Below are 12093 nucleotides of genomic sequence, written 5' to 3'. Positions count from 1 at the left end.
GCGATAGATGGAGGGTGCCACCAGGATCTCTTCTTGGGTCCAGACCGGTACCGTGTAGGTGAAGTCGCAGGCTGCCACCGAAGACAGGTTGCAAAAGCAGCGATTGACTCCCGGGATCACGGGCTTCAGCTGGAACGAGTTCAGGACCACAAAATCGCAGGCCGTTCGCACGCAGGCACATCCTTTCCCAATGTAGACCACAGCGGAGCTGTTCTCCCGGACGACCTCAAAGGAGCACTCGTTGAGGGCGTCGACTTGCGGGGCTACACAGGGGTGATGTGGTGCAAAGGCTTGGTCTTGGCAAATGAAGCCGGTCTGGTCTCGATGCTGGCACCCTTGGAGGCTGACGAGCTGCCATCCGGTCGGGGTGAAGCGGGCCCAATGGTCGGGGTGGCGGGCGTAGAGGACTTCGGTATCGCTGACTTGGAGTCCCAGAGGCACAACTGGATACACGTGGAATGACTCGTGCGCACTGGCCGTTAATAAAAATAATTTAAGTTCCTGGGTGGTCGGTGAGAATGAGGAATTTACAAGAGACCACCAGGATTCAAGCTCCAGTTCAATGGGTGACAATTTGGGCGTAATCAATCTTTTAATTTCCAGGGGCAAATGCCCGTCCGTGGCTTGCTGAATTAGCCCCATGGCCACAGCCTGGTTTAATTGTTGGGCTTGCATACATGCCATGGCTATTGACACGTTGCGTTCAAAAGACTGTGTCCCTTTGAGCAGCAGAGAAAAATCTCTTTCAATTTGACTCTCCCAGTTAACTAAAATGGAGCTGATCTCGTGTTGCCCATTGGAAATGGAATTTAAGGACTGCACCACCGGTTTACCTAAGTCGGAGATGCTAGTCGTGACATGGGCAAACTTATTAGCGAGAGTCTCAATATTGACCGAATCCATGATTGCTAAGCCTCCGGCTGCTGGAGCAGTCCAGTCGGCAATGCTTCGTCTGGCACGCGAGAGAGAGGGGGAGGGATCGATCCACAGTTGTAGCCATGCATTCCAACCCTTGCTACCGGCCTCCAGATAGGGAGCGCACTGCGGCAGCCTCTGGGTTACATTTAGCTCAGCTAAGTCTATGCGGACCTCTTTTAAAGACATTTGCGGGCGGACTAGAACTCTCTCTCGAATGTCAGTTTTCAAAACATGGGAGCCCACTATATGCGTGCCGCCTTGGCTTAATTGTTCATTGCTAGCAATCAAAGGGTCAATTTGGATGGCGTGGGTCTCCTGGGTCCGGATCAGCAGGGAATAATTGCCTGGTTCGTGAGTCAAATTTACAAAGAGCAGCCCAAGCCGGTGAAATTTCTCTACTAGGGGCTTGGTTTGGCATTCGGGCGTCTGTTGAACCAGTATCCAATCGGGTGGGCCGTGTTTGGCTAGGTCTTCCTCTTTTACAATCCAGGTCAGGTTCTCCCAGCGTTCTATAGCAAAGGAGAGAACTGTGCCTGAAGGGGGCGTGATAGTGACAGATGCAGACTCAGTGGTAGTAGTGCCTAGTAGGATGGTCATTCTAAAGGGGTCTCCTGCCTTCCATACTGCGGCCGACACTAAAATAACTTCACAGTATGGTCCGAAAGCCTCAGTGACAAACGGCGAGGTTTCGAAATTGGCAGGGGTGGTATATCTGTCTACCACCGGGACTGCGGTGGGGGCTGGCCTTATGCGGGGGAGGAACATACAAGGAATCGGAGCAAGTGGTGAAACTGTATCGGTAGTTGAATAGCATACTAATTCTTGGGACATGGTTTTGACTCCCACACATAAAATGACAAGCTCTGGGGGTCGGATCCACTGCTCTTCGCAACTGCGGAAGTTTGTGCGATCCGTGGGGGTGGTCATATTAATCTGCTGCACAACCTTGCAGACGATCATTTCATTCCCTGCTAGGGTATTGATGCATCTCCAGTGGGGGTAGGGCATTAATTTAGATGGGCGTCCCTCTATTAGGGTGCCTGCCAGCACGAGCAAACACAGGGTAGCCAGGTGCCTCATCTCCTGGCCTTCCTTTCCTTTCTGTAGTGAAAATATCCTGGGGAGACCTGCGGATATAAGTACAGGTTCCCTGAGTTTCTTGCAGCGAAATAAATGAAGTAAAGGGGGACAAAGAAAAAGGGAGAGCGTTTTTCTGCCAGCACTGTCTGTTAAGCGGGGTTCGAACGAGAAGTCCCAGAGCACTAAGCGAGCCTTCCAGCTTGTTGCTCTGGGGAACTCCTGTACGAAGATTTCTTTCTAAAGCGTGTATATTTCAGGGGGGACGTCTTTGCGTCGGGCAAGGGTCGGCTGTACGTTAGGCGGGGTTATGCAAACTCGCCCCAGAGGTCCCTGGGTGCCTAGACTATGTGGCCTTCAGGTGTCCCTTGCTTGGTGGCGGGCTACTTTTATTTTGCGGGCTGAGAGCTATCGGTCCGGCTCGGCCTGGCCTTGCCGTTTTAAAAAGAAAAAACTAGAGAGCGGTTTCCATTAACTATAAGGGTTGCTGCAGACGGGGGCCCTCGTTTTAATTTTTCAAAAATAATTTTTAAGTAGGGGTGGTTAGGGTTAAAGGTATGTTTTATGATGGTTTGCTTTTGCTTTGCCTTTTTCCCTCTGCTTTTTTGCAGGACCTCTTGTATGTATTTCGGCGGACCATATTTTTTCCTAGGATCAATTTTTGGAGGGACTCCCTCGGGAGGCCCCAATTTCATGTTAAAAGAAAGAAACACACAAAGCAAAAGCACACGGGCGTGGGTTATTTTCAGGTTGCCCTCACTTGGAAGGCCTGGCAGGGCTTCATTATAACTTCGATATGTCTCCCCCCCTTCTTTTCCCTTGTACGGTACGGGCAAGGGAAAAGATTACGTGGGGCGGGCGGCTGCTGACGGAAAGGGCCGAAGTGGAGCCGAGGGCGCTCGGTGGCGTTTATCGAAAAGCGGCGGAGACGGCCGAGATCTGCCGGCGCCACTGGGTCTGGGTTATTCGGGGGTCATCTTGGCGCGGGGGATCCTGGCTATGTAAATGAGGCACGCTGCCCCTTGTGCGTGGCGAACGCACCCCAATAACACATTCCAGGGGTAACATATTTACAAAATACTGGCGGGTCTTTTACTTTTGCACTAAAGCGTACTGGCTGGTGGCGCCGTATAGCAACTCACCATGACGAATATGGACATTAGTAAAAGAGGGATGTTGGGCTATCTGGGGGACCTTTTCCAGGGGAGGCACGGCCCTCAAAGCCAAAGCCGACCATCATGCGAAAGCGTGGGTCTGGCAGGTGAGACCCCGAATCTACGTAGATGCGGGATCTTCACCAGCACGGCGGGTGAAATGTTTTCAAATACAGAGATCACCTTTATTGGTGTGTCTCCAATATTGGAAATGCATTCACTCTTGGGCTAAAGCCTCTCCAAACACTTTCACACACAGCAAATCTCTTTTGCCTGTGCAATTTTTTCCCGAACATGCGGCTTACAATCCAATTAAGAATCACTCTCGGTGGTGGTCCTATTTGGCTTTGGTTGCCGTGTCTTCCCCAAGGGTCCCAACTGTGGGGCCCGCCTAATGAAGTTAAAGGATAGAACTGGAAAAAAAAAACTCTTGACATTCACACCTATATCTACATATTCTACTGTTTCTTTTATACTAAGGCTACAAAGGTCTGGTCTAAGGGGACACAGGGTATCTCTGGCCCAGGGTGAAGGGATATCTGGCGAATCACTGGGCAGAGGGGGGCTGGGCTGGTGGCGGCTCCCCCAGGGTCATATACAGGAGGGGCAGATTGCAGCGGCTTCCCTTTCCATTCTTTTAACTGAGAGGCGTGAAAGTATTTTAACCAAGTGCCTCCTGTCTTTCTCTGGATAGCTACCTGATAGACGGCTGGGGAGACTCTTTTCGTGATGGGGACTGGGCCCTGCCATTTGGCTGCTAGTGAATGCGCCTTTTGCGAGAACTTTCTATACAGAACGAGCTGTCCTTCCTCCCACTGCCTTGGGTTCCTGACCCATCCTAATTTGCGGTCCATATCTTTCTGAGCGGTGCCCAACTTCTGGGCCACTTGCATGTGGACAGCGTGTATGGATGAGAGCAGATCCTGGACCCAAGCATCATTAATCACTACAGGCTGCATGTCGGAAGGGAGCTGCGTATCTAGCCAGAAGGCTTCCGGGAGCTGCATTCTTCGCCCTGTCATTACCATATGGGGGGTGAGCCCGTGAACTGCGGTGGTGCCTCTGATGGCCATTAGGATTATGGGGAGTTTTTCATCCCAGTCTCTCCCGGAGGAGCGAACCATTTTGCGGAGAGCCTCCTTGAGGGTCCGGTTGGTTCTTTCTATGGCGCCCGAGGCTTGAGGGTGGCCGGCTATGTGGAAGCGCTGCTGAATGCCTAGCGCCTTGCACAGCTCCTGGGTGACTTCTCCGATGAAGTGTGAGCCTAAATCAGAGTCCATGACTCTCACGATGCCCCATCTTGAAAAGACATTGTTGAACAATAGTTTGGCTGTGGTGGCTGCATTGTTGCGCTTGCACGGAAACGCTTCGACCCATTTGCTAAAGGGGTCTATGACAGTGAGACAGTAGCGATTGCCGCGAGGAGTGGGGGGAAGGGGGCCGATAAAGTCAATCTGTATGCGAGCCCAGGGTCCGTTAATTCTCTGATGCTGGAGGGGGGCTCTAGGTCCGGTGGGGTCTGCATTGACCATAGCGCAGGACGGACAGTTGTCCACCCATTGCGCTACTTCGGTGCGCATGCCAGGCCACCATCCAACCTCTTTTACCCTTTCCAGAGTCAGGTCCTTGCCTCGGTGTCCCTGCTCGTGGACAAACTGAATCAGGTCGGCCCTGACTTCCAGTGGCACTACCCAGTGGCGTTCGCCGGCTGCATCTACTGCCCAAACTATGCCTTCCTCTTCTCGGATCATTAGTCTTCCTGTCTGATCTCTCCCTGCGGTTAGGAGGTCAGTTATTTCTGGGTCAGATAGCTGTAGTTGCGCTAGGTCTAGTGTTCCCGTAGTGCCCTGAGCCTGGCTGCGGGCTTGTGCTCGAGTGGTGACAGGGTGTAAGGGGCAGCCGGTAGCTGGTTCCAGTAGGGGAGCATTCTCAGTGGCGGCTGCCTTGGCTGCGAGGTCTGCCTGGTCGTTCCAATAAGCGGTCTCTGAGTTTGTCTTCTGGTGTCCCTTGACATGGGTAACCTGCGTTGGGCCTGAGCGGGACTGAAGGAGTGCTGCTACTTGCTGCCATAGCTGTAGGTGGGCTACGGGTTTCCCATCGCTAGCTCTCCACCCCTGATTCTGCCATACCGGGAGCCAGACCGTGGCGGCTTTGGCCGTCCAATCCGAGTCTGTGTAAATGGCCAGCGGGCTTTCTGGGGGCTCAAACTCGAGCACTGCCAGAAGCGCTTGCACCTCAGCCGCTTGGCTGGAATGGGGGCGGGCTGGACCTTTGAGAGTATGGGCGTCGCTCACTCGCACGGCGCCGTAGCCTGTCCGGGGGGAGCCTCCAACGTGAAAGGAGGAGCCGTCACAGAACCAGCATGTGAAGCCGTTCTGTCGGGCTTCCTCTAGCGGGACTCCCCAAGTGACTGGCCAGACAACCTGCGGTGGCGGGTCCAGGGGGCACTCGTGCTCGGTCCCGGTTACCAATAGGCCATAGGGGGCTGGAGGCTCGGTGGTCTCCTTTTTAAATTCCACTCCGCGGTTGACTAGGGCCAGGGTCCACTGCGCTATGCGGGCGTTTGAGACTTGTCCGTCTTGTATTTTTCCCGACAGGATATATTTGAGAGGCGTGTGAGTGGTTTGAACTATTGTACGTGAACCTCCTATGATAAATTCCCAATGGGTCAGACTCCAAACTAGAGCAAGGCAAGTCTTTTCGCATGGGCTGAACTTGGTCTCTACTGCGGTTAGGTTGCGAGAGGCATAGGCTACTACTCTAGCGGTTCCCGCTTGCTGCTGGGTGAGCGTGGCTCCTATGCTCTTGTCTGATACTGCTAACTGAATAAAGAATGGCTGGGTGACATCTGGATGGGCTAGGGCCGGGGCTGCGGCCAGGCTGCGCTTTAGCTCGGCTAAGGCTGTCTGTTGCTCCGGTCCCCACTCCCAGGGAGTATTCTTCTTGAGGAGAGCATAAAGGGGGCGAGCTTTGTCTGCAAAGGACTCGATGAAGTCTCGGGAAAAGTTAAAAGTTCCTAGAAGGGCTCTGAGGGAGGGGACATCGGTGGGTGCAGGCAGCTTGGAAATGACCTCCATTCGCTGGGCATCCGGGGTGCGACCCTCGGGTCCCAGGGTCAGACCCAGGTACTTGACGCTGGTCTGAACCAATTGGGCCTTTTCCCTGCTTGCCTTGAACCCAGTCTCGCGGAGGAGTTCCAGGACTTCCCTGGTGATTTGGCGGGCTAATTCTTCCGTGGGGGCGTGGACCAAAATGTCATCCACGTAGCTCAGTACGTGGGGCCTCGAGGAGGGTTGGAGGCGTTCCCACATCTGAACCACATGGGCATGACAAATGCTGGGGCTGGAGTGGAATCCCTGGGGTGTCCGCTTGAATGCGTATTGCTGGCCGCGGAAAGTGAACGCGAACTTGTACCAGCAAGACTCATGCAACCGGATGGAGTGGAAAGCATTGGCCAGGTCTATGACCGAGTAGAACCGGGACCCAGCGGCAATGGCCGTTAGGATCTCATTGTACTTGGCCACAACCGGGGCCACTGGAGGGGTGGTGGCATTCAGGGCACGGAAGTCGACCGTCATTCTCCAGGTCACTCCATCTGCTTTTAGAACTGGCCACAATGGGGCGTTGCAGATGGACTGCATCGGGAGTATGACGTCCCACTCAAGGAGTCCTTCTATAGTTTTGGCTATCCCTGCCTCAGCTTCCGCTGGGTACTTGTACTGTCGTTGAGGAGGGGGGTCCTTTCCTTCAATCAGGACGCAGGCGCCCTTCACTATCCCACACTCGGCCTTGTCTGTCACCCACACTTCGGGAAAGTCCTGAACCCAGGGGTCTCCTGTGATGGGGGCGAGAGGAAGGGGGGCCTTAAGGGCTGCGCATCGATGGACCGCATTAACAAAGTCTGGGCCTCCCGGGATGCGCCACAGGAGCCCGTTCGCTAAGTCAATGGTCAGTCCCTCGGCACGGAAAAATGGCATGCCCAAAAGTCCATCATCTTCTCCCCGGTTTGCGCATGCCGAAATCCTGGTGGCCAGGTTCCCAACGGAGAGGGGGATATCCTGCCAGACCTGGGATTCCTGCATGCCGCCTCCAAAACCGGCGAGTTGCATGGTTGTGGGGGTCTGGGTGCCCTTCGTGACTAAGGTGGGCCGGAGTATGTTAAGTGAAGCTCCGGTATCTATGAGGAGGGTGGCAGGCTTCTTCTTTTCCCCGGGAGTCCCGATCCCTGCCTTCACTGTCGGTCTCCCCCATGTGTCCGGCTTTAGTTTGGCAACTATGCCCACGGAGGGAGACTGGGACTCGGGGCAACCCTATTCTGATCCTGCACACTGGTCGGTGGAAGCGGCGCTTCCTCTAAAGGGGTTGTTGGGGCTCGGTCGTTCCCGGACCGCAGCTATCGGGGGACTCGAGAAGGGAGGGTCCGGCGGTAAAGGGGGCGCTGATGGAGGTACTGGGGGCTGTTGCTGGTCTTCCCACTCCATGATCGCTTTCATTAGAACGGACGTGGGCTTTCCATCGAATAGCTCCATGTTCGCTCCAATGTTTTTGAGGCGCATCCATAGTTCCCAACGGAGGGAGTCCCTGGACTGGGGCGTGCTGCCGCGGTCCCGGTGGCCCTCGTGGTCGCCCTGCGATGCTCCCCAAGCGTTAGACTGCTCTGGAGGCGGGTAGACCTGATGATTGTACGGGTGTGATGCTCGCGAGTGAGAAGGGGCTATGGGTGCATCCTGTAGTCGGGGCTCGTGGGGTCCCGGCTGGGAGGAGGAACTGTAACTCGGGGTAGGCGCAAAGGAAACTCCCGGACGGTAGTCCCTCGGTCCTCTTCCCCGGTTAAAGCTACTGCTCCTTCCCCTCAGGATCCCTCCCCTTGCCTCCGGATACGGGCTGCGTCCCTGTGGTCGGTATTGAGAGTGGGGGCCATGGTTGGCATAGGTGACTGCACTTATCGGCTCGCTCTCCTTTCTACGAGAGGCCGGGGACTTCACATGGCGGATGGCGCCGGTCTCTCGCAACAGGCCAGCAATGCTCCTGATGCGGGATTCCAGCTCTCCCCATGTAATGCTCCCGGGCTCGACTCCTGCTAGGGCTAGGCGAGTGGTGCTGTTGAGTCCATCTATGACTGCCCTCCTGAATTCTAAGTCGTCGAAGTCCGGCATGTCGCTCAAATCTAAATCTACCTCGTCTGCTAGTTCGGCTAGGAGCTGTTTCCTGGCTAAATATGCCTCTGGATCCTCTCCGGGTTTTTGAGACTCTGCAATATACAGGGCCTTTAAACTCTTGGTGGGCCACAGGAAGGCGCACAACTCTTTCATGGCACCATACTGACTGCGAGTGGCTAGTCTCCGGTTAGAAATGTATGCGTTAAGAGAGGTGACTATTTCGGGGCTGGCACAATGGCGAGCCAGCTGAGCTACATCGGAGCCACTGGCGGAGGGCTGGGACATGGTCACGTGTGCGAACCATTGTATAGCTGAGTCCCGGTTCAGGGGTCCCATGCGGTCCGCTATGGCTTGGAGCTCATCGGGCCTCCAATTGCGGGTCTCTTTAACTATTCGGTCTGTCTTCCTGCCATCCTCGTCTGTGGAGACAATTTCTTTGGTAGCTATCGGATGGAGGGGCTGTGGAGCTTCCTCGGGCTGGGGCGAAGGAGGTGACCAACTGTCGGTACTACCTTCGGGGAGGGCCAAGAGGGCTGCGGGATGCACGGCGGAAATTACGGCCTGCTGCATCCCCAGGTGCTGCTTTAGGGCCTCTAGCTCCCTCTTACAAGCGGAGTGGTCCGCAGAAGCTACCTTGGAGTGATTGTGCTCTGCCATGAACTGGGCGGCATGGGTTAGCTTAGCGATTCTTTCCTGTCCCTCGATTACTGCATGCTCAGCCATATCGGCGCGAGCGGAGGCCGCTTCAGCCTTGTGCTGGGCGTCCTGAAGGGCAGTGGTTAATCCTTGTTTTTCCAATATGAAATTGACGCGTTCAGCGCGCCACTCAACTGCTTTCTCCTCATGGTCTCTTTCCTGTTCGGCTAGTTTGGCCCTGAGACTCTGGATTTCTAGGTGCAGGGCGTCCTGTTCTCTCTTGGCTTTTTCCTCTAGCTCCTTCCTTTCTTTGTCTTGGGCCAATCTGAGCCTCTCTATCTCCTGCTCACCATCTTCCTGCGCTATATGTAATTTATTTATCAGGGACACGCTGTCCTGCAAGGCAGTGAAAAGTGCCCAAGCTCCGTATCTGTCCTTCTTGCTCGACTTGGGTTTCTCTTTCTCACAAAAATCTTGGAAGGCACTTCTAACTATCTGGAGTGGGTCGGGTCCCTTGAAGGAACCGGCTTCCCAAGGGCAATCTCCCTTCTTAACTAGCCACTTCTCCAGGCGGGGCACGGTGGGGTTTGCCCGGTACATTTTTACTTTCGTTTAAGGCTGACCTCGGGGGAGGTTAAAGAGTGGATCAGCGACAACAGGGGTGGGGCGATTAAAGCTGCTCAAGGGTTTTAACAACTTCTTCCTCTCTATGTTCCTTTGGGAGGTTTATCCTTCCCTCAGGTCCTCAAGGGTTTTTACCAGGGGGTTTTAAGGTCCTACTTTTAGGTTCACAAGGGGATTTTTAAGGGTTCTACACTCGGCTCTTCTCCACCGGGGGAGAAGGAAAATTCCTATTCCCGTTTCAAGCTTGCCTACAAGCCACGGGACCAGGAAAAGTTTACTGGCTCAGAGGGTGCTCTCAAGCTCTCTAAGCCCAAGAACAAAAACGCTCAGTGCTTCCAAGCCTCTGCTCAGAAGCTAAAGCTCAGGGGTCTCCCAAGCCTCTACTCGGAAACCAAAAAGTGTCCCCAAGCCTCTGCTCAGGAACTGCTACTAAGGGGTCTCCCAAGCCTCTGCTCAGGCAACCAGAAATGCTCCCAAGCCTCTGCTCAGAAGCTACAATGCTCTCAAACTCTCTAAGCCCAAGAACTAAACTCAAAGTGTCTCCAGGCCTCGTGCTCAGAGACAAACGGTTAAACTGTCTCCAAGCCTCGACCAAAAGACTAAATGCGCTCAAGGACTGCCTCTGCAAGTCCCCAAGCAAAAGTGCCCAGGAGTAAAGCTTACTGTACTCCCAAGCGGAAAAAGCGCTCAAGAGTTCTACCAACTCTCAAGCGAAAATGTGCCCAAGAGTCCCACTGACTCCCAAGCGAGGTGCGCCCACGAGTCTGACTTAAAACTCGCAAGCGGAAAGGCGCCCAAGAGTCTACTTTAAAACTCTTAAGCACGGTGCGGCTGGCTGCCGCGGGGCTTCAGGAACCTGGCTTCAGATTCCCAAAGCTAAACTAAACGAACGGACTATCGATCCCTTCACGTTTCCTCCGGAGCGGGGATTGAAGCCTAAGTGCTGGCAGGAACGGGGTTTGGACGGACTTAGGAGAGACGGGGGAGGGCGGAAAAGAATTTTATATGTGCTGCTTCAGGATGTATATATGCGTATATATCTAGAGCCTACTTCTGGGATCCCACCCACATAGACGCGTTTAGGCGGCCCGGAAGGTGGCCAGGAACTTCACCAGTTCAGAGGTCCTCACCCACAGTACACCGGTTATAACGGCTGGAGGGCCTCGCGGTGCACCACAAAAGGCAAGTAGTCCAAAGCTGGCTGAAGGAGGAAATGGGGGAAAAGCCAACCCACAAGATAGAAATGCTCGCTAGAGCCACACACAATCACACTTTTAATACCCTGAGCTAAATTGCGCTCTTTACACTGAGGTCTGGAAAATTTTCCTCTAAGTCAGTTCGCTGAAGACACGCGTGTCGACTCACGTGCGTTCACACGAACTGGGTTATGCCCGCATTCTCCACCAGTAAACTGTTACCAGAACTGCTCTTTATTATAATGGGGAATTAGCTGTAGCAGTCTGTAACTATTAATATTAAGCGAGGATCATAACCTATGTTTACGGAGGTCCCGATCCCAGACACTCTAGTGAAAAAGAGGCAGACAAGGAGTAAGGTCCAAACACGTGTATTGAGTGTAGCATAAGCCTAGCTTGCACAATCATACAAAGAACATACAAGGTCTAAGAAACATAGAGTATGAAATACAGAGACGTTCGCATTAGCTGGTTCCCAACGATGATAGGGGGAATACTCACAATCCTGGAGCGAAGCAGAGACACGGCAGCGAGGGTGGCCCAATGCCAGCACTGGAACCACAGACGGACAGCAAGGAGGTCTGGATAGGGAATGGCCGAGGCACCGAGTGGTCTGGGAGACCAGCTTAAATACCCCAAAACGTACCCTGGGGCTGGTGCTGTACTTGGTGGTTCTCACAGATTAAAACAAAGGGTCTAATGGGCTACTGAATGGCTTAGATGGGCCACTTTAGTAATCAGATTGTGATAAGTGACACCTCAGGAAGAGGGGACAAAAGAGGGAGGGGGAAATCCAAGTGGGCTGAAAGGATGTTCCAGCGGACAGGGCTTGTCCTGATGTCATCAGCTTCTGGAATGCGGAGGTTTCTTTGAGATGCATTCTCTAAGTGCTTGGGATGGTCAGCACTTAGCTCTTCTCCGGGGCGGCTCCTAAGATATGCAGAGCAGGGCGAGGGGCTCTCGCTGCGGACGTGGTGTGCCCGCTTCACCGAAATGGCTTCTCAAAGCAGTCTTCTTCCCAGGGTCTCCTGGCTGCCTGAGAACATGGATGCCGGCTGGGCATAGCTGGGGCTGGATAGCAGGCTGCCCGGTAGCGAGGGCAAGCTCGGTGACCGGCTCGCGGGAGGCTCCAGGCGGGAACTGACCAGGGAGCGCCTAGCCAGGCTCGCTGGAGGTTTCCCCGGCAGGCGCCCGGCTGCTAGCAGCGGCTTGGGCCCATATGAGGCAGGCTTCCATGGAGGCAGGGGGAACAACACTTTAAAACACAGTCCAAAGCAGGGAACAGGCACGGTCCGTGGCAGATGGCAATGCAGGCACGGGGCACACTTG

General features: G+C 54.3%; 1 protein-coding gene across 2 annotated transcripts in view; it reads right to left on the bottom strand.

The window, feature by feature from the left end:
* Window positions 1-12093, bottom strand: part of HDAC10 (histone deacetylase 10) — a 41708-nt gene that overhangs the window by 17282 nt on the left and 12333 nt on the right. The gene's annotated exons all lie outside the window — the stretch shown is intronic.

This window comes from Eublepharis macularius, chromosome 9 (genome assembly GCF_028583425.1).
Source record: "Eublepharis macularius isolate TG4126 chromosome 9, MPM_Emac_v1.0, whole genome shotgun sequence".
In the NCBI taxonomy this organism is placed as follows: domain Eukaryota; kingdom Metazoa; phylum Chordata; class Lepidosauria; order Squamata; family Eublepharidae; genus Eublepharis; species Eublepharis macularius.
This window is presented reverse-complemented; position numbering and strand designations above follow the sequence as displayed.